The sequence below is a fragment of the Lissotriton helveticus genome, chromosome 6 (assembly GCF_964261635.1).
Source record: "Lissotriton helveticus chromosome 6, aLisHel1.1, whole genome shotgun sequence".
NCBI lineage: Eukaryota > Metazoa > Chordata > Amphibia > Caudata > Salamandridae > Lissotriton > Lissotriton helveticus.
In genome coordinates this window covers 951413171-951438744 of record NC_136067.1, presented here as the reverse complement: position 1 = coordinate 951438744, position 25574 = coordinate 951413171, and positions in this window count along the sequence as shown.

Sequence of the window (25574 nt, the reverse complement as noted above, 5' to 3'; positions counted from 1 at the left end):
GAATCAGGGACCATAGACATACCTACAGTTAAGTTATTATTATTCACTAAGTCATTTAAGTTCTTGCCTCCCCTAGTATGAGAAAAGTGGAAGCCTTCAACACTGTTACATCCCAGGGAGCCCATTGGGGTAGAGCCTGGGTTACCACATGGGTGAACATTAAAATCGCCTACTATCATTATGTTCCGTGATACAGTGCATGCATTTTTACTCATTAAATCTGTTAGGGATGCAATGTTACAAACACCATTACCGCTATTAGCATTATAAAAATTAACCAGGGTCAAAACATTCTTGCCATTTTTTATGTCAAGCATCTGGATGTTCAAATTATCATTATGACAGATGCTTGTTTTGCAAAGCAAGCCCAAATTAATAAAGGTAGCCAGGCCACCCTTTGCTCTGCCCCTAGTCGAGGCAACCGCTGGAGTGATGAAGCTTAGGAAACCTTCAATGTGGACGTTTTTATCCTCCACCCAAGTCTCTTGAAGGCACACAATAGTACATTTTTTGATAAATGATACCCAGGCTGGGTCACATATCTTGTCGGCCAAGCCAGCTATGTTCCACGAGATTAGGCTCACACAATCATCAGATGCTGGACATATAAAAGTTTCTCTGGTAATTGGAGCAGATATTGGAATAAGTGACTCTATGTGTGTGTCCCCAGAGTCCATAGTACTTGCTACAACCGGTTCTGAGTGCTCCAGAGTAGAATCAGGAACCCCATACGGGGCAAGAGTATTGTCAGTTTTAGATGGAGAATCCAAAGATAACAATGACATTCTGGGGTGGTCTTCGTGGCATCCTATCATACGTGCACCCTTAACAGCACCACTTACAGAGGCACTACTTTCTGGCCTCATGACAGGTAAGAGCAGTAAAGAACCCTCATTATTCCCAGAAGACACTGTGGATAATGCAACAGATAAACTGCTATTCATATCAGCATATGTTACAGCGGTATGTGTACCAGTTATGAAGCAACAAATACCCTTCTCTTCATATGACCTTGTGATGCATGAGGCATTTTCACCCCCCCCCCCCCACACCCTCTACACACCTTAAACATCAGTCACATTCCTCCAGGCCACTGAAAGCCTCGAACCTATTAAAAAGCTCTAAAGGAGTAAATGGCATCAGATGTGTCATATTACCATTTGCTCCTATTTTGTGGTTTAATGGTATGGTATTCCACCCTTGCATTGCAGGTGTCGGAGCTAGATGATGCATATATACAGGATTCAGGGCAGACTCCATATTGAGGAACTGGGAGGTGGAATAGATATTATTGGTTAAGTGTTGTGGGGGAAATACAGTGGATCTGGGATAAAAATACGTCAAGGGACGTGGAACGATGCAATTATTTTCATTGCCGAAAGGCCAATTCAGGATGTGTAGTACTGCTTTTCTGTCCCTGAAATTTATAACCACAACGTCACCCCCTATATCCTTCGCTCTGCCCCCCAACCAAGACAGGCGACGGACATGGACTATTTCGCCATTTATCAGGTTGGGTTTGGGTCTGTACAGAGAGAGCCAGTGCGTTATCTTGTTTTTTAATTGAGAATATCCCTCTCTTTTTCCATTTGGCAGTTCGGGGACCCGGTAAGTACAACCACATACGGTAGTGCTTCCGGTGGGAGTTCCATAGGCGGTGTCCTAGACTGACCCCCTCTCCCCCGGGTAATCTCATTCCCATCAGGTCTAGGAAGTCTGTCCGGGAGGATACTAGGTTCCCTTGTCAGGGTGTTAGCTGAAGTAACAGCCTTACTATTTGATGTTGTGGCAGTTGGTCTACCCTGGGCTGCTATTGAATCTGTTGGCAGAGATTTGTTAGGGATATTGCCATCAGGTTTTGACACGTCCGCATGCAATCGATTAAGGGCAGCAGGGATTGCTACTGCTGCCTGGCTATTACCAGTAGAGGATGAAGGGGGTGTAGAGACCACAGCATTTTTTAAAAGGGAGTGCGTTGTTGTAATAACTTTTTGTTGTTGCACTTTTGAGGACCCTTGTGACCTGACAAAATTCCCTATTGTAGTCAAATCCCCCTCTATTTTGCCCAGCCTTAACTCCATCCCCTTGAATCTTTCTGCCAATGCAAGCATGTAACTACGTACAATCAGCTCAATGTTGTCCAAAAGGGATTTAGGGGAGACTGATTGTGAATCTTCATCCATTTTAGTGTGAATAATGACTGGCTCTATAGTTACTTGAGATGACGATGTAAGGGTAGTAGAGGCAGATGCTGTTACTTGTTTAGTAATTGGCTCTCCCAAAGACGTTATAGCAGCAATGTTCGCCTTTTTACCAAACTCAGTGTGATTTAATTTGGTCTTATTAGCAGTTGTTGTTTTCCGTCTCCTTTTAAATGGTGGGGGCCCATGCATTTTATCTGGCAATGACCTCAAGCTTTTGCCTCTTACAACCTTGCCAGGTCTGATTGTAGGAGAGATCAAAGTCTTGGAAGTGCTATCAAGGACATTAGTCACAGTTAATGAATCTTGTTGGATTTGAGTGGGTGACACAGCTGGGGCTAAACATTCTTGAAGGAGCAGGGGTATACTGGCAGTTAACGATGTATTGTCTGCTGATGTAGTGATCAAGTCGTCGTCCAAAATAACAGACATTATGGGTTCGGAGAGTGTTCTGTTTTTGATACGTTCTATTGAGCGACGGCGATCTGCCCTCCTCTCTGCTAACAGCAGCTCATTTTTACCCTCGGGAGCTGGTTTAAGAAAATAATCGTCCAGGGTTCGATTTAACGTGCCCCCAGTTTTATCTACTCCCGCAATAGCAGGGCTGGTAGCAGCTGCAGCCATCATGCAATGAAAAGTAGAGGTGGACTGGGAAGGAATAAGAGTCTTAACTTACAGAAGACAGTAACCAGGACCTCTGGCCCAGCCCAGCCTCCTCTGGCCGATGAGGGCCGTAGAGGGCCCGCCCTTTGCCCGGGCTTAGCCCCGGGCACTCCCGCACGCTCCCGCGACGCGGGTCTGACGCCTCTTTAAAGCGCCGCCTGGCGCGCTCTCCTCACGTTGTTCTCGCCGCAGGGGCTGTTGGAAAATGGAGTTTTCTAACCCCCGCTGTCCTCCGGTGCCAGATGCCCCCCTCCTCTCGGCGGCCGCTGGGTGGTTGGTGCGGCTGCGGGAGGGGGACAAACACGGACCCAGCAACAGCGAAGCAAGCAATCCACAGCAGGTAGGGTCACAATTAAATTCTGGTACTTCCCCCGCTCTGCCGGTCTGACGCCTCTTTAAAGCGCCGCCTGGCGCGCTCTCCTCACGTTGTTCTCGCCGCAGGGGCTGTTGGAAAATGGAGTTTTCTAACCCCCGCTGTCCTCCGGTGCCAGACGCCCCCCTCCTCTCGGCGGCCGCTGGGTGGTTGGTGCGGCTGCGGGAGGGGGACAAACACGGACCCAGCAACAGCGAAGCAAGCAATCCACAGCAGGTAGGGTCACAATTAAATTCTGGTACTTCCTCCTGAGCTTGTTGCATTGCTCTTTCCACCTCATCCATGGCAGTGGCTGCTTCATTTTGGATAATTGGTCCTCCTAGTGGATCCTGACTCAAAGAAGCAGAACTTTGACTGTCTTGAGAACTCTCTCTACCAATCTCTACTGCAATAGTAGCTTCTTGCTGTATTTCCTCAATCAACATTTCTAGATAATTAGTGAAAACAGGACATTCTATAGTATTTTTGGTTGTGTTGAATGAATCTTCATAACTGAGAACATCTCCAAGTAGTTCCTCTTCTGTACGCCATGGTTTAAAGAGTTGCAAAAGAGCTAAATAGTAAAATTCCCTTTTGTCAGGAGTTTCGCAACTCAGTTTTCGATGATTAATCAAATGTCCTTTTCTTTGTTTCACCAGACATCCTTCGGATCCAATTACAGCATATACTCCTTTATTAATATCTTCTGAACTATTTCTCTTAAATATATAGCTTTGCAGTACTTCATAGACACAAACGTTCTCAAGATGATTACTTCTATTTGGATAGTATGTATCCAACATATTTGTTTTCAAAATATCTGTACTGTTTGGTTCTTTCTCTGCTAAATACTCAATTTCTTGTACAGATTTCAAAACTCGGTTTCGTGTTCTTGCAAGTCCTAAACTCACCCAAAGAATTGTTCTAGATTTGGCATATAGACTTGCAGATGATAAGCGATCTGAACATTCATATGCTCCAATTTCTCGATGAGACAACATCTTCAAACTGTAGCTGTACAATTTCTTACTTAGGCTCTTTTCATGAGAAATTTCCTCCCACATTTCCTTCAGTTCTGTCTTCTCAGATTTTGTAATGTAAGATGTAACATATCGAGCCACAGCAATAGAGTTGTCTGCAACATACTGAATATCCATGTTAGCATTCCACATTGACAATATGACTAGGTTATAGTCATTTATGTATTTTGACTCTTCATTTCTCCTTAAGTTGTAGGTATTTTTCTGTGATTTTCTTGTCACAGTATGTCGTAAAGATGTCATAAAATTGTTCACTCTTCCTTTCGATGTTATTGGACATGGAAATGCAAAATGACATTTTGTGTAGAACTTATCCTTAGACTTTTATTTTCGACGACAGTATTTTCCACAACGATGGGTTTGAAATTGTAACACTTGTCTTAAATTCTTTTCTTCTGTACTTTTTGGTACAGCATATGTAGCATATTGTTCAATAAAACTCATCACTGTCTCATCTGAATCTGTTCCGAATTTGGGGGCATCTTTGATCTATAGCAGCATATGTATATGAGGAGCACCTCTTGCTTGATACTCCTTTCTCCAAAAGAAATCCAGAACCTCTCCCAAAGGAGGATTTTTTTTGTTTGTTATAAAAGACATCATAGCTTCAAATCTATGATTGAAATACCTGCATACATTAACTGGATCCAAAGAGTACAATTCTCCAGGTGTCTTGAATTCTATATTTTCTATGTTTGCATTTGCCTCTCGAAGAAATTGAAGTAAATCTTCCCAAGCATACGCAGCACAGCTTAGAGTAAGGTACCATGTAGGAGTTCCTAAGTTTCTTAACATACATTTCAATTCTCCATGACGACGGTACCAATACTCGTTAGTACCACGCTGACATGCCATCAGATTAATTAGCTGATATTCCAAAACAGTCATTCTGTTGGACTTTATTCATAAAGTCCCTTGCCGAAACATTCTGCAGATGTACTCCACTTTTTATTTATGTGGTTCACTGCATAAGAAAGTCCAGACAAGTCACTCTCAAACAGAAGATGAAACAAATATGGAATACATTGACGAAACCTTGGATCTTCTGCATATAATCTTGATGTCCGGTATTCAGATGCTGGTATCTACACAGGTCAGTCATCATATCGTCCACCTCGACCTGTTGGAAATAACTGAGGAAAACAACGAGCTTCCAAGCTTTCTTCCCATACACTAATGGGACTTCCTTTTGCTTCTTTCATTTGGAATAACTCAATAGCATTCCCCATTACTTCTTTGGAATGCAGTGGATGAACACTGTAATGTTCGTAGATTTCTTCACTTCTGGACACATCCACTTTTTCAATTTGTCCAGCTGACAAATCACTCTCCTCCTCTACAGTTGTTTCCTCTTCTTCTACATATACATTTTTGTAGTATTCATTGTTTTTTACCAAATAAACGTTGCCTTTTTGACTTTCCTAACATCCACTAATTCTTGCCAGATTTTCTTACTCTTTGTAGGAACGCCATTAACTAGAATAACTAGAGGTTCCTCTTCCAGATTTTCTACACCAACTGTTTCAATATTTTTCTTTATATTTAGAGGTAAATATAAAACTCTTCCCTTTAAACCTCTCAATAAATCTGAAGGAGGCAATTTCCCTGGCTTAGGCTCCTTTCGAACAATAGCCTGAAATGGATGCACACATTGAATCAGAATAGAATCATAAGTATTTAAATCCATCAGTTCACAAGGAATATTTACCAACTCAAGATTATTATGTACAGCTCTAGCTGTCATTTTGTTTTCATTTATTTTTTTATAACAATAACAATATTTACAAATACGTTGATCAGAACCCAAATCAAAACAATTCTCTACTAACAAGTAAGTTGCAAATTCCTTCCACTCATTATTATTCTCCTTTTCACTTTTTAAATATAGATCAACTAACCTGGTCTTATTTTTATAATGAATTCTTCTACAACAAATATAAGAAAAATTGGGCCTTTCTCCTGAAGTGACCTTAAACCTTGTAATTTCTTGGTCAAAACTCTCTGTACCAAAATGTTGAACATTTTCATCCACATTTCCTTCTATTACTGTATCAGTTTCTGCACTGCCCTCTTTTTCAGAAAAATAACTAACCTCAATTTCTTCACAAATGTTCTTTACATCTAATACAGATCCATATTAAAGAGCACTGTTTAACTGTTTCAGCTTAGGTGCTGGACTTTTTGCATAATACAACCTTCTCACTAATTTCCTCACTTCAGTATGATGCACTGCTAACATCCTAAAATGGTGAAAAACACTCTGACATACTTTTTTAGAAAGACAAGCCAGTGAATGACCTTGCAAACCTGTTTTTTCTCTCACTAGGCAGGAGTCTAATTCTTGCAACATCTTAAACTTCTGTTTAATACTTTTCTTACTATACTTACGTAAGAAATGGTGGAAAAAATCAATTGAATCCTGCCGTACACTACAAATACTACTACATTTCCAAGTGTACACTGGAGCCTTAGCACGTCTCCCTAAAACTTCATAAGCTAACATCTCTTTTGCATTTCTTGGTACAATTTTCTCTTTTTGAATCGGACAACCGTCCTTCACCTCATATGCTCGACCACTGGTGTCAACTGCATGCAACGAATCATTAATCTGAAAGTAAATCTCTTTGTTAAAAAATGGCTCAGAACTTGAACTATGCTTCCATTCTCCAGAAATAACATTACAAAAATTAGTTCTATTAATTAGTCTTTTCCACTTACTTTTCCCTTTCAAAACATTAATTGCCTTGTCTAGTGTACGAAGTCTATTGATTACTAAAATATATAATTTTTTTTTAATTCTAACGCTTCATCCACAATACCTTCGATTAATTTTTTTTGCTTATAAAAAGCAGTTTTCCTTTTATAAATCTTTCCACTTTTCAAAAAATGTAAGATAATTCTGTTATAAATCATTTTCTTCCTTATTTCAACAAATTGACTCCTTTGTCTATTACTTAAGATGTTCTCATTGTCACAGTTTTCTACCTTCTTTTCTCTCTAATACATTTCTTTTCGTTGTTTTTGAAGATTTATTCATCTTTGCAACAATATTTCCATTTTTGGTCCTTACAGTTAATTTCCTTAGAAAATCCTTGGTTGTCTTACCAGGAGCATTCTTCTTTTTCTCTGTACAATGTTGTCTGGATGCATCTTGTAATTGTATGGTCTTGGAAAAGTAACCCTTTTTATACTTTCTTCTCTTCACCTCTTTACTAGGCATCTTGATTTTCTTTAGTCTTTTCTTTAAATCTATTGTGAAGTAAAAAAAAAAACATGTTATAGACCACTACTAACATACTACATAGCAATTACAACTACATGATGTAAACAATGCCTGCACCATCTATCCTCTGTGTGTACCATCTCTGTGTCTCCTTCCACTATCTGTGTCTCTGCCTGCACCATCTCTCTTTTGTGTGTACCATATCTGTATTTGCTCCCACTATCTGTGTCTCAGCCTACACCATCTATCCTCTGTGTGTACCATCTCTGTGTCTTCTTCCACTATCTGTGTCTGTGCCTGCACCATCTCTCTTCTGTGTGTACCATCTATGTGTCTGCCCCTACTATCTGTCTCTGCCTGCACCATCTATCATCTGTGTGTAACATCTCTGTCTGCTTCCACTATCTGTGTCTCTGCCTGCACCATCTATCCTCTGTGTGTACCATCTCTGTGTCTGCTTCCACTATCTGTGTCTCTGTCTGTACCATCTATCCTCTGTGCGTTCCATCTCTGTGTCTGCTTCCACTATCTGTGTCTCTGCCTGCCCCATCTATTCTCTGTGTGTACCATCTCTGTGTCTGCTTCCACTATCTGTGCCTCTGCCTGCACCATCTATTCTCTGTATATACCATCTCTGTGTCTGGTTCCACTATCTGTGTCTGTGCCTGCACCATCTATCCTCTATGTGTACCATCTCTATGTCTGCTTCCAGTATCTGTGTCTCTGCCTGCACCATCTATTCTCTGTGTGTACCATCTCTATGTCTGCTTCCACTAGCTGTGTCTCTGCCTGCACCACCTATCCTCTGTGTGTACCATCTCTGTGTCTGCTTCCACTATCTGTGTCTCTGCCTGCACCATCTCTATTCTGTGTGTACCATTTCTGTGTCTGCTTCCACTATCTGTGTCTCTGCCTGTACTATCTCTCTTCTGTGTGTACCATCTCTGTGTCTGCTCCCACTATCCGTCCCTCTGCCTGAAACCCTATACCATGTATTCTCTGTGTGTACCATGTCTGTGTCTGCTTCCACTATCTCTCCCTCTGCCTGCAACCCTATACCATCTATTCTCTGTGTGTACCATCTCTGTGTCTGCTTCCACTATCTGTCCCTCTGCCTACAGTCCTATACCATCTATTCTCTGTGTGTACCATCTCTTTGTCTGCTTTCACTATCTTTGTCTCTGCCTGCACCATCTCTCTTCCGTGTGTACCATCTCTGTGTCTACTCCTACTGTCTGTGTCTCTGCCTGCACCATCTATCCTCTGTGTATACCATCTCTGTGTCTGCTTCCACTACCTGTGTCTGTGCCAGCACCATCTATTCTCTTTATATACCATCTCTGTGTCTGCTTCCACTATCAGTGTCTCTGCCTGCACCATCTCTCTTCTGTGTGTACCATCTCTGTGTCTGCTCCTACTATCTGTGTCTCTACCTGCACCATCTATCATCTGTGTGTAACATCTCTGTGTCTGCTTCCACTATCAGTGTCTCTGTCTGCACCATCTATCCTCTGTGTGTACCATCTCTTTGTCTATGGCATTTCTACAGCACAGCCACGATCTTCAGTACACAGCATGGAGACTAATTCCAAATTAACAGACCTGACAGACATACTGCATAGCACTTTCTAATACTACATACCCTAAACCCTAACACACTTTATCAGAACATCTATTCTCATTTTTTTAAACACATTAACGATCCAAATTATTACAATACCACAAAAAGACTCACTCAAATAATTTTTAATTATAAATTATACATTTATTCATCAAACATTTCATATTCCAATAAAACTTCCAACATGACTTCGTCCGGTATTTCATTTTCATCAAATACAAAATTTCCATCTTCAAATTCTAAATCTTCTACCACTTCCACAAAGATACTGTCCAAACTCTCATCAAAGAAATCTTCATTTTCAGTATCAATTTCCTCTGGAAAAGGTCCATCTTTAACATCCTCTATTAATTCGCCTGAGATCTCAAAATTCAAAGCAACGTTCTCTTGATGCTCTTCCATTGCACAAATATAATAATGTTGCTGGTACTTGCAAAAAAATATAAACACTTAATTATATCATTTTCACTAATAGATAATAAAAAACGACCTTAATCAATTTAATAAGTACATATATTCCGATATTTTTAAACACACTAACTACGCAAATTAATCTGCCACCTTCCTCTTAAATGAAAACAGACTCACACTGTGATCTTACACACATAACACTATCCCTTCTAATTTAGTAAAATGATTACTACAATCAAAGGGACTCTTGCTGGGAATTTTCTTTCAGGCTTTTTTTGCACCATCTGTGCCTCTGCCTGCAGCCCTACACCACCTATCCACTGTATGTACCATGGCTGTATCTGCTTGCACTATCTGAGTCTCTGCTTAAACCTTCTCATCTTCTCTCTCCACCATCTTTTCTGTCACTGCACCATCTGTCCCTCTGCCTGCAGCCCTACACCATCTACCCTCTGTGTGTACCATGTCTATATCTGCTTGCACTATCTGTACCTATGCCTACAGCACTCCACCATCTATCCTCAGTGTATACCATATCTGTGTCTGCTTGCACTATCTGAGTCTCTGCTTGAACCATCTCACCCTCTCTCTACACCAACTTTTCTGTGACTGCACCGTCTGTTCCTCTGCCTGCAGCCCTACACCATCAACGCTCTGTGGGTACCATGTCTGTGGCTCCTTGCACTATCTGTCCCTCTGCGTACAGCCCTCCATCTTCTATACTCAGTGTATACCATGTCTGTGTCTGCTTGCACTATCTGCCCCTATGCCTACAGCCCTCCATCTTCTATCCTCAGCGTGTACCATGTCTGTGTGTGCTTGCACTATCTGAGTCTCTGCTCCAACCATCTCACCCTCTTTCTGCATCATCTTTTCTGTGACTGCACCATCCGTCCCTCTGCCTGCAGCCCTACACAACCTATCCTCTGTTTGTACCATGTCTGTGTCTGCTTGCACTATCTGACCCTCTGCCTACAACACTCCACCATCTATCCTCGGTGTGTACCATGTCTGTGTCTACTTCCACTGTGTCTGTGCCTGCACCATCTCTCTTCTGTGTGTACCATCTCTGTGTCTGCTCCTACTATCTGTGTCTCTACCTGCACCATCTATCATCTGTGTGTAACATCTCTGTGTCTGCTTCCACTATCTGTGTCTCTGCCTGCACCATCTATCCTCTGTGTGTACTATCTCTGTGTCTGATTCCACTATCTGTGTCTCTGTCTGCACCATCTATCCTCTGTGTGTTCCATTTCTGTGTCTGCTTCCACTATCTGTGTTTCTGCCTGCACCATCTATCCTCTGTGTGTACCATCTCTGTGTCTGCTTCCACTATCAGTGTCTCTGCCTGCACCATCTCTCTTCTGTGTGTACCATCACTATGTCTGCTTCCACTATCTCTCTCTCTGCCTGAACCATCTATCCTCTGTGTGTACCATCTCTGTGTCTGCTTCCACTATCTGTGTCTCTGCCTGCACCATCTATCCTCTATCTGTACCATCTCTGTGTCTGCTTCCACTATCTTTCCCTCTGCCTGAAACCCTATACCATCTATTCTCTGTGGTTCAAGCAGAGGCTCAGATAGTGTAAGCAGACACAGACATGGTACACACTGAGCATAGAAGATGGAGGGCTGTAGGCAAAGGGACAGATAGTGCACGCAGATACAGGCATGGTACACACAGAGGATAGATGGTGTAGGGCTGCACTCAGAGGAACAGATGGTGCAGTAACAGAAAAGATGGTGCAGAGAGAGAGAGGGTGGGAAGGTTGAAGCAGAGACTCAGATAGTGCAAGCACAGACAGACATGGTACACACTGAGGATAGAAGATGGAGGGCTGTAGGCATAGGGACAGATAGTGCACGCAGATACAGGCATGGTACACACAGAGGATAGATGGTGTAGGGCTGCACTCAGAGGAACAGATGGTGCAGTCACAGAAAAGTTAGTGTAGAGAGAGGGTGAGATGGTTCAAGCAGAGACTCAGATAGTGCAAGCAGACACAGAGAAAATATAAGGAAAGAGTGGCAATTCCAGAAAATAAAGGACGCTATATGCAGAGAGAGGTAGACTGCGAGAAGAGACAGGGGAGATTATAGTAAAATGTGCAAATATAATTCTTTAATTTACACAGATCCTGGACAAAACGTTTAAAACCAAACTTTTTACCAAAACACATTTACCACCCGAAAAATTTAGGAGACAGAACACAGCCTATCTATTTCAGCAGTACAATACAGTGCAGAAACCTGAGTCATTTTGAAAATACATTTCCAATTTGAGGCATTACTTTTTGCCAGCATTACATCCAAACAAAAGACAAAATATTTTAATGAAATAAAACAGTATAACTAGAGAGAGGTAGACTGTGAGAAGAGACAGGGGAGATTATAGTAAAAGGTGCAAATATAATTCTTTAATTTACACAGACACTCTGTGTGATCCTGGACAAAAAGTTTAAAACCAAAGTTTTTACCAAAACACATTTACCACACGAAAAAGTTTAGGAGACAAAACACAGCCTATCTATTTCACCACTACAATACAATGCAGAAACCTGTGTTATTTTCAAAATACATTTCCAATTTGCAGCATTACTTTTTGCCAGCATTACATCCAAACATGAGACACAATATTTTCATGAAAGAAAACAGTATAACCAGAGGGAGGTAGACTGTGAGAGGAGACAGGAGAGATCATAATAAAAGGTACAAATATAATTCTTTAATTCACACAGACACTCAGTGTGATCCTGGACAAAAAGTTTAAAACCATTGTTTTTACCAAAACATATTTACCACACAAAAAAGTTTAGGAGACAAAACACAGCCTATCTATTTCACCACTATAATACAATGCAGAAACCTGTGTCATTTTCAAAATACATTTCCAATTTGCAGCATTACTTTTTGCCAGCATTACATCCAAATATAAGACACAATATTTGCATGAAAGAAAACAGTATAACCAGAGGGAGGTAGACTGTGAGAAGAGACAGGAAAGATTATAATAAAAGGTACAAATATAATTCTTTAATTTACACAGACACTCAGTGTGATCCTGGACAAAAAGTTTAAAACCAAACTTTTTACCAAAACACATTTACCACACTAAAACAATTAGGAGACAGAACACATCCTATCTATTTCAGCGCTATAATACAGTGCAGAAACCGGAGTCATTTTCAAAATACATTTCCAATTTGCACCATTACTTTTTTGCCAGCATTACATCCAAACATGAGACTCACACTGTGACCTTAGACACATAACACAAATCCTTGCAATTCAGTCAAATAATTACTACAGTGAAAGGAGGGGGGAAAGAGGATCTTCCTAGTAGTGTTCTATAAAGAGAGCAAAGGTGAGGAAGACAAAAAGAGAGCGACAATGAGAGCGAAAAAATAAAGAAAAGAAATTAAATCAGATGGTCGGAGAAAATTACAAAAACAGGAGTATAGGAAAGGGATAATGACAGTGAAGAAAAAAAGGGCAAGGAAAGGAGAGTGAGAGAAAAAAACATTAAGAAAAAGGCAAAAGGTGTAAGTAAAACAGAAGGATTTATAGAGAAACAGGAGAAGGAAAAAGAACACTGTTGGACAGAAAGGAAGACAGTGAGAGACAGTGAAAGAGCAGGAGAGCGAGTAACTTCCACATTGAAACTCATTTTTATTATTAACTTAAAATACACAACATATATTCCCTCACAAATTAATAACTCACCTTTAAAAATGCTTTTGAAGATTGAGAACAGTGCCAAAAACACACCAGATTTTCTTCAGCAGAATCTCTGAAATGTACCTCAGACACTGCAACCACAAATGGCCCCGATTCCCTCTCATTAAACACACATATCTCTGGACATACCCAATGAAATTTCTTCCCACACAAAATTCAAAACCGAACTAACATTTTAATTGGTTTTACATTTCAACACTTTCAAACTCACATAATGTTCAACCTTCCCCCACTGCTCTCTCTGCCTGTTACCATGGCAACTCTCCATAGAACACCTATCTGAACTCAAAAGGTTAAAAGTTCATCTCTCAATGTTGCAAACCAAAGCAGCAGGTGTGTTTTACCTCTCAATATTCCAGCTTATCCTGTGCAATGTTCCTTTCAATGACTTTTTCTAAACCAATAGTATTATTACTTTAAACAAACAGTAGGATACACCCTAGTTTTCAATCTTAAACTATCAGAAACCACCAATCATTTCTTCTTTTTCAAGTGCACTGAATCTCAACCACTTTTTTTTTCTAAACTCCTACTTTCAACTGCCATTTCATTTCCACAACCCATCTGAGTACAACCACATCTGCCTTCAAGATGCTGAAAGTCTGGATAGTAGGACATAGCTATATTTTCTGGAGTGAAAGGTATGTAGCAAATAGATACTTTCACAACCTTGATTTACCAAATGTGGATATTATGTGGATTGTCCAGAGAGGATTAAGATGTCACCAATTGATGCCATTGGTAAAATCCTTTATGCATCTACCACACCCTGACCTCATAATTGTGCACTGTGGTGGCAATGATCTGGGCACTGTGACTGGGGTAGGTCTGGAAATGCTTTTAAAGGACACCTTTGGGCAATTGATGTCACTTTTTCCAAAAACTGCCTTGGTATATTCTAATATATGCCAAAGGCAAAAATGGAACTGGTCCAACCAATTTTGTCCACAGATTGAGAAAGCAAGGAAACATGTGAATAAGTCTGTTTCTGCTTTCCTCAGAGACTATGGTATGGGTTCTATGTACCACAACAACTTGCGTTGCAACATGCAAGGCATCTATAGGAGAGATGGTGTACATTTTACAGATGAGGGGAATAGAGTCTTCCTTTTAAACTTTAGACTCTGCATCGGTACTTACCTGTAGGTACAAAAAACACCCAATGAACACAACGGCTCTTTTTAGAGCCAACCAACATCTAAACACTCTAACTTATTATTTAACTGTATTTTTTTACATTTTTCTTTCTGACGTGCGTGCACGGTGCGCGCACCTCGCGATTTAAAAAAAATATGGTTTTTTGGGCCTTCAGGGTCCTTCAGGGACCCCCTCAGTAGGCCTAGGGGGTCAGGGAGACTCTACCCTGCCCCCTTTTCACGTTCTCCACTTTTATTTCCCACTCTGTTTTAAAACTACACAAAATGGCGGGGTGCGCGCACCCCGCGATTTTTTCGAAAAAAAAAATATATATTTGGGCCCTTCGGGGTCCTTTAGGGACCCCCTGAGAAGGCCTAGGGGGTCAGGAGACTCCACCCTGGCCCCTTTTCATCTTTCCCACTTTTTTTTTAGGCTTCCTTCTACATCGAAAATAAGATGGCGGCCAACACTTCCTGATTTCTACCGAACAGCAAATCAAAATTCAGCTCGCCCACCGGTGCGCGCACGGTGTGCAGCTATAGATATATATGTTTTTTCAAATACAATTTTCTCAAAAACTACTGGAAGAATTTACACTATTTAAACAAAAGACCGTACTGCGTACCAGTCCCTACCATTTTGCCAAGTTTGGTGTAATTCCGTACAGCCGTTCGGGCTGTAGCCGTGTCTAATCGTCCTATGGAAAATAACATGGGGAAAACACGTTTTGGGCCCCCCCTTTTTTCTCAGCCCCCACTTGAAAAATCCCCCCAAAACTTTCAAGGAAGTAGCGGAGCGGAGCGGGCCATCTTCTTTGAAAAATTTGCGAAGATTCATCAACCAGCGCCAAGGTTATTCCCAATGCAGATTTCCTATGGAAACTAGGTCCTAACTATAACTACCTACTGGCGACCGCCAGTAGGTAATATATATATATATATATATATATATAAAGAATCTACTGGCGTAGTTATAGTTAGGACCATGTTTCCATTGGGAATTTTTTTTTTTTACTTGCCAATATCTTTGGCGCTATTTGACTAACCTTCATGAAAATGTTCCCAAAAAGTGCCCAGATGATTCTTGTTGTACATGGAACGTTTCGGGTTATTGGTCAAGCTGGGGCGAGAAAAAAGAAGGTAAAAAAAACAGGTTCGCTTGACATGTTAGGTCCCATAGGACTTTTAGTTGAAGCTGAAGCCCGAAGCACTGGACGGAAATACACCAAATTTGCCAGAAAGTTAGATTTGGTTACGCGGATCACACTTTCAGTTGTTTATTGTAAATTTAGTCAGTAGTTGTTGTGAAATTAGAAAAAAAAGTTTGTGATATCTGTGGCCATGATGACTTCGCGAAAAAAGACGAGCTTGTACAGGGAAATGCAGAGCTCTGATTGGCTGCCAACACTTCAAACAGGAAGTGTTGCACCATCATGAGACTCGGCTTCAGCTAAATCCATCAAAGAAAAACGTTTTTAAAAAAAGAAAAGGGGAGCAGGGTAGGAATACCTTGACCCCCTAAAGTTGCTTCTGGGATCACAGAGGGACGTCGAAAGGCCAAAAAAAGCTTTTTGTCTTTTTTAAAAGTGTCTCAATTTCGCAATATCTGCAATATTTGGAAAAAATTTAAAAAGAGCATATTCATGCTATTTTTTAATGAAGTCCCCGGGTGGGCCAGGTCGCGGAGGCATACCTCAAAAATAGGAGAGGCACATGGGGCCTCCCTCCTAGGGCTTATCAAATGCTCGGGGACCACCACCTCCTCATGGCACTGTTTATAATGAATGTGGGTGAGCCTACTCGCCCCTCCCATGCCCGGGGAATCGCCACCTTCCCGGTGCAAAATAAATTAAATGGATGAGGGGGACCTGACCTGCCCGCAGCCCTGGGGACCGCCATCTACCCAGGGCGCTGTTTATGCTGTATGCGGGTGGGCCAGCTCAGCCCACCCATGCCCCAAGGACTACCACCTCCCTTAAGCTAAACATGAAATTAATGCAGGGGGCCCGCACGGCACCCCACAGCCACGGGGACCTGACCTCTCCAGGACATTTGATTCAAATTAAGGGGGGTGCATGGCCCACTCGCAGCCCCGGAGACCACCACCACCCCCTACTTTGCAAACTTGCTTGAGGTCTCCTCACGATCCCTGGTCCGTTGGCCTCTGGGTCCTGGTTTGTTCTTGGGCTATTCTGGTTGCTCCAGACGTGCCCTGACTCTCCATTGCTTGGAGAGTCCCCTGGACCTTGCTGGTCCACACCGTAATCTGTTTCCTCTGACCGTGTGGGTTGCATTTGCCAAGGCTTGTTAGTGCCCCAGCCGAACATCGACCCCTCAGCACTCGACATCCTTCATGGGACAGCTCACCTCCGGATCCTGGTCTTCCTCGATGTCTCCTGGTCCCCGTGGCTGCAGAATCAAGCAACCCTTCACACCTGAAGCACCCTACATTGGTGGACATTCAACTACCGAGCCCGTCACCTAAAGTGACTCAGACTCTGACCCCTCTGCTTTCAGGTTCCTCTCACCTCGAATCCAGGCTTGGATTCAACTGGACACTCTTTGCCCTCCTGGCAGCAGTACTTCTTTGCAGCTCTCCATTGAAAACAACACCACTTGACCGCTATACACACGGCTCCTCTGGGATAGGTAACACGGGTACATCAGTACTCACTGGTGGGTTAGCCTTAGAACCTCCAATGTTCCAAAGGGTTTGCTCGAAGTCCTCTTAGAAGGGTCCTTAACTTGTAAATTTGCAACCGTGACTTTCCCAAAGAGTTGTACGGAGCACGCGTCCTTATTTCCTTACTGCACCTGTCCTCGGGTGGTCCATTGGGGTCCCATCGATTCAACGTGTTCTAGGCACTGTGTCTAGTCAAGTCGTTGTTTTTATATCATTTTTTTTAGTGTATGGTTCGGTCTCCCCTTGGAGCCCGCTGTGCATTCTGCTATTTATGAATGTTCTATTGATTCATTATTGTGTACTTTGTGCCCTAGTCTCATATAGAGACTAGTAGAGAGTGTTCTATTAATAGATATAATATAAACACTGTGTGGTTCTCCTTTCATTTAGTAATTTAGGAGGTGATATTCTGGTAAAACAAGCTGCTTTATATTCCTTCAAGATTAAGCCTGAAGGCTGCTCTCCATAGCTACCACTAGGATAGCTTTCAATAAGGTTATCTTTGACCTCATACATCATAAGGGTCGTGTTGACTGGTACAGGGTGCCCACTTTAATTGGTGGACAGCATATACCAGGCCACCTTCTCACAGGCCGTTGAAAGTTCTTGCAGCTGAGTAAACAGGGTCATGCGCAAAATTCACGGAACAAAGGGGTTTTGGCTTGATCAGACATGGACTCTTGCATGCCAAAACCACAGAATGTTTTGATGGGGATGGTGTCCACTTGTCTAGAGTGGGCATGGACCTGTTTCTGTTGGACCTGGACGATGCCCTACAGTCAGCTGGGTGTAAGTAATTATGCCTGCCTTGGTGGTGGGGTCTGGGTGTGACGGGTGCCACACCCAGAGCTATGGCTGAGTTTGAGGGAAATCCGGAGGCTGAATGTTACATAGGGGTACCCTATTCAGGAACACAGGAAGGGTGCAGATGCCAAATAACCCCTGGAGGTCCTTACGGCAGGGCCCTTGAGCAATGGCGACACCCCATTAGTCCTTCGGGAGGCTGTAAACCTGAGCAACCAGGGGCTTTCCTGGATACAGTTCGCCCCTTCAAGGTGCGTGAGTAAATGGGTGGACTAGTGGTCCACAGAACATAAGGGGGAAATTCTCCCCAAAATGGTTAGGACCGATTGGTTAGGCCACGGTGCAATTTGGCTCATCAGATGGGCGGGGCAGCTTAGGGGAGTCACTGCTGCCTGCCCTTCGATCGCCCGGAAGTTGACCCACCATGTTGGCATATTTCTTGTACGAAATAAACCTGCAGCAATATTTTCTTCAACAATTACTGTGCCTTGTGTATTTCTTAATTATGAGATTGCTGTGTTTTGCAGGTTGGGCGATTTGCTGATATTGGCACTATGAGGCAGCCCCCCTTCAAGAGCGGCCACCTTAGTGCCAAATGGCACAACATAACCGGTCCAGTGGTCAGACCTGCGGAGTCCTGAGGTCCGGCCCATTGCTCGCGTCACTTCTGGCACACTGAGTGGGCGGGAGGCCAGTTATTTATTCTTTCCCTTTCCCATCCGGGGTTCCTTTTGCGCCGAGGTCCAAATCCTATCTCCGTACCTACTGCTTACGAGGCGTGTCGACTGGATGGGTGGCTAGGGTAGGAAGGCTGTTAACTTGTTATTTTGTGTTGCAGGCGGAGTTAAAGGGTGATCCAGAGGCTGAATGGTACATAGGGGTACCCGCTTCAGGAGCACAATAAGGGTGCAAATGCCAAAAAAACGCAGGAAGTCCTTACGGCAGGACCCTGGAGGAACTACGGCGCCCTGTTAGTCCTTCAGGCGGTTGTAAACCTGAGCAACCGGGGACTTACCTGGATAAGCTTCGCCCCCTCAAGAGGCGTGAGTAAATGGGTGGACTGGTGGTCCATAAGATGTCAGGGGGAAATTGCCCCCAAAATGGTTAGCACCGTTTGGTTAGGCAACGTGCAATTTGGATCATCAGGTGGGCAGGGCAGCTTAGGGGAGTCACTGCTGCCTGCCCTTGGATCGCCCGTAAATTGACCCACCATTTTGGCATATTTCTTGTACGACATAAACCTGCAGCAATATTTTCCCCAACAATTACTGTGTCTCGTGTGTTTATTTATTATGAGATTGCTGTGTTTTGCGGGTTGGGTGAGTTGCCGATATTGGCACTATGTTTTGTAGAAAACATACAGGGAAAAAAACCAAAATGTTACTGACTGCATACAAGAGAGTGGCATGGCACTGTTCTGACTTGCCGCTGTGAATTTTATGGTATTGTATTGGGGTTAGTAAAGCGTGAGCTGAGGGGCATCCAGGCGCTAGAGCAGGTGAAGGCCGTCTGCAGGGTCTTCAGTTGACTAGCCAGATTAACGGCTAACGTGATTATTGAAGCTATGCTGGTGAAGGGCCTTGGGGCACACCGAAGGAGGCTGCAGGGACTCTTAGTCTGCTCCCATTGAAAAGCGCTTTGAATCTGCAATAAACAAGCAATAGCATTGGCAAAGCAAACATGTCTGGTTTTTATTTGCGGACACGTTTATGCTGTTTACATGCATTAGCACTTTAAACCCTCACGTATTAACCTTGCTCATGCTCTGTATATTTTCCTTACTAAATGCAGCTTGCCCCCATTCATCTATCCCAGCTCCTTGGAAATACAATCATAAGACATTGGGGGATTCTGTTTTGATGTGCAGATCTGCAACTGTCTGCTCTGGTTAGGAATGCAGGTACCTTACTTTAGGAATGGAGTTTAGGTTACTCTTCACCCTAAAAAACTTGAAACTTGCTCTTCACCCTAATAGACACCATGAATCCTATCATTTCAACAAGCATTTGCAATGTAATAGGTCTCGCATTTGCAAGAGTGTATGTCATTGTAAATGACAAAGCTTTTTTTTTTTAAACTCAAATTAAAAAAATTCTTTATTTCGATTCTGTTAAAAGATAGATTCTCCAGGAGGAGCTAGTCCCAAGATTGTGTGAACTGTTCAACTATATCTATAGTCCGGAAGGCAAAGTTCCCAAGCCCTGGAAGGAGGCCACGATCGTACTTACTTTGAAGCCAGGGAAAGACCCACTTAAAGCTGATTCATATAGACCGATCTCCCTGCTAAATGCTGATTACAAGATCTTTATGAGTGTTTTGGCAGGGAGATTGGTCAAGCTTCATCCCATGGAGGTATATTTAGGAGCAGAAGCTACAATTAATTGGCAGTATAGACCTGGCAGTGGCCCGGTCGAAACCCTTGGCTGTGGCGGCATTTGATGCAGCCAAGGCTTTCAACAGGGTCTGCTGGGTCTTCCTCTGGGAAGTACTAAAGATAATGGGATTCGGACCTGTTTTTATTCAGACCTTGATCAGTTGTTACCAGGGGTCTTCTGCAGTAATTCTGTCAAATGGTATGTTAACTGCAAGTTTTAGCATATCCAGGGGAACAAGGCAGGGTTGGTCCATCTTGCCCTTGCTGTTTGATTTATATATAGAGCCTCTTGCTAAAGCATTAAGATTGGATGAACTATTCAGCCCTTTTAGCTTCCATCAATACAGCAGTAAATTAGCTCTATATGCAGATGACCCGCTCTATATACTAACAACCCAGTGGAGGTAATACCAAGAGTGGAAGCCCTTTTAGAGGAATTTGGTTTGTATTCCGGTTACCTAGCTAACTCCTCTAAGACAGAGGTGATGTGCTGGAACATCAATAATTGGGTGGGCAGATTGAGCAAGGAATTTAGATATCTGGGAATTATCATAGTTAAAGATTTAGATGATACACCTCTGATTAATTTAAAAATCAAGGTGTCCAAGGAGGTAGACCACCTTTTTACAAGATGGAAAAACCTCCCTGTGACTATCTATGGAAGGGTTAAGTTAATTAAGATGGTCATCCTACCTAAGTTGACATATCTGTTCAGTACAATTCCCCTTGATTTTCCTAGTAAGGATATCAGCAAAATTAGTAGTTTTATTTGGTCCAATAAAAGCACTACACTCTCCTGGAAGAAGTTAAGACGTAAGCTGTTGAAGGGAGGTCTTGCTCTTCCGGACTTAGCCTGGTACTCTTTTGCTTTTCAATTTAAAAACATACGGATGCTGTTGATCATAACTGTGGAAAGTAACTGGGGGAAGATATTGAGAGAAATGACCCTAGTCGAGGGTAGGGGAGAAGGTTTTTATACAAATTTGGGGCACCAAGGTTTTTTTTAAAGTTCGCCTGAAAGTTTTAAGAGCAGCCCTCAATGTGTGGTACAGGGTTAGATGCAAATGGGGGATTGGTTACTATTCTGAATTTGCCCATATTTGGGATTCCCCCGGGATGCCTGCCTACTTGGATGATAGCCTTGCGTTACCTATTAAAAGGGCTGGCATCTCGATTTGGTCAGACCTTGTATCCTTAGATGGAGTCCATCCGTGGGAATTATTAAGATCTAAAATAGGAAGCTCTTTCTCTAAATTTAAATACCTACAATTGGCCTCTTGTTATACAGCAGAAAAAGAGTCTATCTGTGGTGATTGAGAAATCGAGCTTATTCTTCGAATTCAAATCCCAAAAAAAAGGAGGACATATATTGGTATAAGAAACTCCTTGATGCAGACGACACAGATCTCCCTCCACAGTATGTGGCCTGGAACCAGTCACCCTTGGACTCTATAGCTTCCGATCTATATGACTTATCACTTCAAACCCTATATAAGCTTGTTAAACTAGCACCCTTAAAAAAGGATCATGTGTATGTTATTAATAGATTATACTATACCCCTGTGAAAATCGCTAGACTTCCTCCTTTAGTTTCTTCTAAATGTCCACGATGTGACTTTTCCGAAGCTGATTATGTACATATATTCTACGAGTGCTTTAAACTAAGCGGGTTTTGGCAGAATGTGGAGCATGGTCTTGGTGCCATCTTTAAAGTCAAGATCAATTTGACCCTTTCTTTAGTAATTTTTTTTTTTTTTTTTCTTTCACAACAGGTTTATTGATAAAGATGAGCAGATGAATTAAGGTGGCATCCCACATTCAGGACGATACCACCAGGCATTGTAATTACAATCCCAATATAAATCTGAGCGTTGAAACAATGAATCAATGGAATCAAGGATACACGAAAAGATTAACCCCACCTTCATCTTTTCAATAATCTACCCACCCAACTCCCCGAGCCCTCCCTCAACCCTCCCTAACCCCATGCATGTGTGTGTGAACCATAATGACGGAAGCTTTTAACGTGTCAAGTGTGTGTGCGGGAATGGGTTTCGCAGGAGCATATATGGCTATAGGTCCTCCACTGGTTCCGCCGGGGGATCCAGTGTCAATCCTCTGTAGTCCGCCCACCTCTTCCATATTTTGAAATGTTTACGAGGGCAACCTCGTGCCTCAAAGATTGGCCTCTCCAGACCCATACAAAAGTCCAATCCTGCCTTCCATGCATTCAGGGGGGGGGGCCTCACGTCCTTCCATGCTCGGGCCATGTCTCTTTTAGCTACCACCAGCCCCAGTAGGAGCAGATGCCGCTTATAGATATTACCACCTACCCCTTCCAGGATGTGTAATAGACCCAGGCGGTGGGTACGGGGGAGGGTCCAGCCCAGCACCTCTGACAAACAGCCCCAAACACCCCTCCAGAAGCCAACTAGTTTGGAGCACGACCACACTGTGTGGAGCAATGTACCCACCTCCGCCCCACATCTCAAACATTCCGGGGACCCAATCAGGCCCGCCCTCCACAGACGCTCTCGGGTATAGTAGGCCCTGTGTAGCACCTTGAACTGTACGAGGCGAAACCGTATCGCTATAGCCGCCCCCCTCGGGGATTCTAACGCCTCCCGCCAATCATCCTCATCTAACGGTCCTACATCGGCCTCCCAATGCGCCTTCAGCGGAAGAAGAGTGGATGAGCAATGCGTGACCATGGTCTGGTAGATGCGTGATACTTTTTTTGTCCTCAAGATCGCCCATAAAGACCTTCGCTTCGATTGGGCTGAATTCCGGGAGCGAGTCAAGATTGGCTATACTGGGCGTCAGCGCATGTCGGAATTGTAAATAACGAAAGAATTGAGATTGGTGCATATCAAATTCGGTACGAAGGGCCTGAAAGGACTTAAGAGTCGTCCCGGACATCACATGGCCGAGCTGCGAAATGCCTATAGAGTCCCAGCCATCAAAGCCTGATAACTTAGACAGTTCCGGTAGTAACCCGTTGCGCCATAACGGCGTTTCCGCGGTCAGTCGACCCCACCAGCCCACGCGACGCAGCGCCTGCCGCCATATCGCAAATACAAGTTTAGTGACTCTCGGCAGTGGCCGACGGAGCCGGGTTCTTTAGTAATTTTTGATATGGATTTTGATTTGATGAATTTTCTGTGACCACTTCAAAGAGGCTTGTTACTATACTTAATTCTTATTGCTCGAAGGGAGATATGTAAACTTTGGAAAGACCCACGGCCTCCACTTTCTGATAATTGGTTGAAAGCTGCATTTGGTTTGGCACGTTTGGACCAGGGGTATTTAAATGACCACAATTCCGATATTTGGTCACAGTTTTTATCAGGGGGCAGAGAGGTGAGACTGGTTGAATGCCCCAGAGTCCTATGATTACACCAAGCTTTACACGAAGAAGCTGGCCTGGTTAGGCCAATGCAGTAGCAGAAGCCTTGGGTGCCCAGGTCAGAAGGATGGCTTTGTGACAGAATTGCAGATGTTGAATGGTGAGATGAGGACATAAAAAAAAATTGAAAACAAAACAAAACCATAAAAGATACATGTACAACCACTTTTCAATTGTTTGAATACAGTTAATTACAATTGCTATACAGGACTGTACGGGCATTAACAAGAATGGCAACGGTACGAAATATCCCCACTTTCGTTGTTAAATCCAAAAAAGGCTCAAAGCCTGCAACATCTTCAAAAAGAAGGAACCTAGTTGTTAGTGTCCCTATAATAGAACAATGTAACAAACTATTTTGGGTATAAGCCCAAAGTAGATTTCAGCAGTTTCCTCGAAGGTAATGCCAGCTGAATTGGGTCTTCCCAAAAGTGAGGTAGACTCAGCTTCATAAACCAAGAAGAAACATGCTTGAGCCATGGGATGTTCCTGCTCTGGTCATTCTTCAAAATATCCTCTAGACCTTCCCTATAATGTTTCAATTCTATGGTTGTCCAAAGTCTCACCCAGAATAAGAGAGGTCTTAGTAGAGCATAGTGATCGGGGAATTTAACATTCAGGTCCATAGTAATCAGAATTAGAGGTGCTCGTATTGGGAGGCTTAATAGTTTTTTAAAAAAATTGTTTTCCCCCAGTTCAAAGTTCTTTTTGCAGTGGGGCCCCCAGAAGGAGGCCGATTTTGCTTTATGTTTAAATACCTCCAAAGCGGGAGACATCGCTTTCGAGATACTGCTCCTGTGTTTCTTTATTATCGGCAAGGAGTTTTGAAGCAAAATTATCTCATTTTTTTCCAGTTGTGGCTTCCAAGACAGTTTTGTATCTAGGGTTATACCAAGGTAATTAAAACTTTGCACATATTATAGTTTTTGATTCTTTAGTACTAAATTCTTTTTGAAGGATCTATGTGGATTTATCACCATATACTTAGTTTTGTTGGAATTTATTTCAAGGCCTTTCATAGTACAATATGTATAGAAAGAATGCATTAAGCATTGTAGTCCTTTGGGGTTTGTGTTATTAATATGGTGCCGTCAGCAATTAAAGTGCTGGCACCAAATCTCCCCCCAACTTGGGTGCATCATTTGAGCATCCGTGAGAAACTTTGGGATATCATTTACATACAGTGAGAATAAGGTAGGTGCCAGTACGCACCCCTGGCGTACACCCCTTCTTACAGGGATTGGATTGCTGAGTTCGCCCCGTGGCCACCATCTTACTTTTGCGAAGTTATCCACGTGTAATCTCATTATTTGCACGAGTAATTCGCCTGGAATCCCTTGACATCTTAACGATTCCCAAAGTAAGTTTTGAGGTATAGAATCAAATGCTGCTTTTAGGTCTACAAAGGCAATGTAAAAGTGGCCCTTTCTTAAATGTATATATTTCCAGCATAGGCATATAAATCTGAAGACCTGGTCGATTGTGCTTGTTTTAATTCTGAATCCTGCCTGGAATTTTGAAAGCACATTATTCTCCTCTATCCAGTCATTTAATCTATTTAAAATATGCCTAGCAAAAATGTTTTGTAAAATGTCTATTAAACTAATTGGCGATAGTTTACGGGGTCGTAGCAGTTGCTCTTTTTAAAAATCTTTACAATTTCTGCTCCTTTCCATGATTCGGGTATTGGTGTGCCCGAGGCTATTGAATTGCATAAGCAATTTATGTATGGTACCCAGACACTAATATCATGTTTCAATAAGTCTCCCGGAATTTTATCAGGGCAAGGAGCTTTCCCTCATTTAACTGCATCACCTGCCATGATGGTTTCCTTCAAACTAAAATGTAGGTTGTAACATTTAAATTAAGAGCCAAGTCATCAGTAATATGAGATTGCTTGGTTTCAGCTGCTGCATAAAGA